Raw genomic sequence first — 2588 nt, 5'->3', positions numbered from 1 at the left:
AAGCTAACTAGACCCAATCCTCCTGATTGGTTAGGGATGGACATTTGGCTTTCTGCTGTTAGTCCTAACTTGGAAGCAGGAACAACAATTAAAGAAGGTGCCAATTATTTATCAAGTCCTGGCCACTTGGAGCCAATTGTTTCAGGTGTTATTGTCTTTCTTCCTGGACCAGTTGATAGAAATAACAGTGGGACTTCCTACAAATCTGCCCGATGCATACACAGCAAGCTGGCTTCCTGGGCTGTTGTCTACAGAGGATCAGTTTGTTTCCCAGGCTGGCTGCAGCAGAGCGTGGCCAGAATTCTATTTTTATGCTTGCCCTGGGTGTTGTCCGTTTTACTCAGGCTCTCATTTGCAAGACTTGTCATGCCCTGTAACTTCACCAAGATCTCTGCACTCTCATCCGGAATGTGGCGTAGGGTCTCCCTGTGAGTACCTGAGGCAGATGCACAGCCTCCAACTTTTTGGCCCACCCAACCCCCTCCCCATTTTGGGGGACGGGGAGGGGTGTGGAGGAGTTAGTAGAGGAGTAGAGAAGAGAAGTAGGAGGAGAGAATAATAAGAAAAATCCCTGGTTGATTGCATTCACATTCCAATCCTTCCCTGCATGGTAATTAGGACGTTTTACCTTACAAGTCAAGGATTTTGATGACTCTCTTAGACCGCTCTGCTAAACAAAGAGCGGTCAGCACCCTCTTGTCTAGCTGCCCTGAAGTATCTGGGTCTTCAATTGACCTGCAAGGTTGCTTCAGGCCTGTGAAGAAAACCTGAACACTGGTCCACACCTCCCTCCATTGAGGTATCTTTTTTTCTCGAAGATTTATTTATTTTTATTACAAAGTCAGATATACAGAGAGGAGGGGAGAGAGAGGAAGATCTTCCATCCAATGATTCATTCCCCAAGTAACCGAAACAGCTGGTGCTGCGCCAATCCGAAGCCAGGAGACAGGAACTTTCCTCCAGGTCTCCCACGCAGGTGCAGGGTCCCAAGTTTCTGGGTTGTCCTCAACAGCTCTCCCAGGCCACAAGCGGGAAGCTGGATGGGAAGCAGATCTGCCGGGATTAGAACTAGTGCCCATATGGGATCCCGGCACGTTCAAGGTGAGGACTTTAGCCACGCCGCCAGGCACCGGCCCGAGGTATCTCTTTGTGCCCAAGAAACACTCGCTCCACCCAGGGCTATGCAGTTTACAGATTATTATCAGAATGCCCCATTTGTAAATAGCCCCGGATAACACTGTAAAGCCATCCACAGCTCTTTCACACTTTCCCAACTGTTCAGCATCCCTAAACAGGAATGTACCTAGAGACTTACAAGCATTAAGCATGGAGACTCTGAAACATCAAGCACAGAGAGCACTCCTCAAGCAAACCCAGGCAAATCATTCAGAGACCCAGCAGGTACGGAGTTAGGCAGCTCCTCAGCGGGGCTTGCTTTGCCGTGGGATGTGCTCCCAGCGGCACATTTCCAGTTGCTGGGCTCCAGGCTCCCATTCCCCTTTGCCATTCCTCTTTGGAACCTCCAAGTGTTACAGGTATTCAGGGATTTCTCATTGATTCCATATCTCCCACTAGGATAGAATGATTGAGCTCCGTGGCTTTTATTTTCCAGAAGTTTATTAAAAAAAAAAAAACACAAGAAAACTACACAACGAGAAATACTCATGGGTATTTAAAAACAAGTGACTTAATGTAGACACAAGGTCCTCTGCCCATTCCCACACAGAGCCATTCAACTGTACACATACACGCACGGGCAGTTGTGAGCAAACGACATGTTATTCAGGGTAACTGTTTACACAGTAGAAAGTCATACTGACTCAGCTGATTCTTGGATATTCTCAGCGTTTCTTACTGTGAGGTTAGATATCAAGCCAGCCTTGACTGCTTCCACTCCCACCAGAAGTCATGTCTGCCCATTAGCGCAATCTGAAGACCCAAATGCACACTTATGGAGACAGTCTCCTGGGAATAAGGCACTCACACCCAGGAAGGGTTTACATCCAATAGAGAAGAAGACACAGAGTGGCAAATGCACTTCAGAAATACACTGAATCTAAGGAATCCAGGAAGCTGGGTCTATGTCTTCCCTCCCGAGCTCCGGCCAGGCGGCAGTCCCCTCCTCCATTCATAGGATGAAATGCAGTTGAACCCATCGAGGCAGAGGCACTCAGCAAAACAAAATTGCAGGAGTGGAAGCCACGATCACAGATGGACCCTGGGTGAAAGAAAGAATGGGAGGAGAAAGAAGAAAGAGCAGTCAGAAGTGATGCTGAAGAAGGAAGGAAGGAAGGAAGGAAGGAAGGAAGGAAGGAAGGAAGGAAGGAAGGAAGGAAGGAAGGAAGGAAAAGAGGGAGGGAGGGAGGGAGAGAAGGAGGGAGGGAGGGTAATCCTAATAAGTAGAATGGCATCTGTGGCCATGATGGAGCCCTGGGCTTAGCAGGATGCGAGTGCCCTTGAGCATCTTGTACATCTTCCAGGTCAATGCTATGAGCACCCCCTAGCAACCACCTACTCACCCCAGGGAGGGGCACCTGGGAAACTCTGGAGAAGCCAGGTCTCGGGGACCCCAGAGAATCTGGCCTCTG

Source organism: Ochotona princeps, chromosome 27 (assembly GCF_030435755.1).
Source record: "Ochotona princeps isolate mOchPri1 chromosome 27, mOchPri1.hap1, whole genome shotgun sequence".
In the NCBI taxonomy this organism is placed as follows: Eukaryota; Metazoa; Chordata; class Mammalia; order Lagomorpha; family Ochotonidae; genus Ochotona; species Ochotona princeps.
This window is presented reverse-complemented; position numbering follows the sequence as displayed.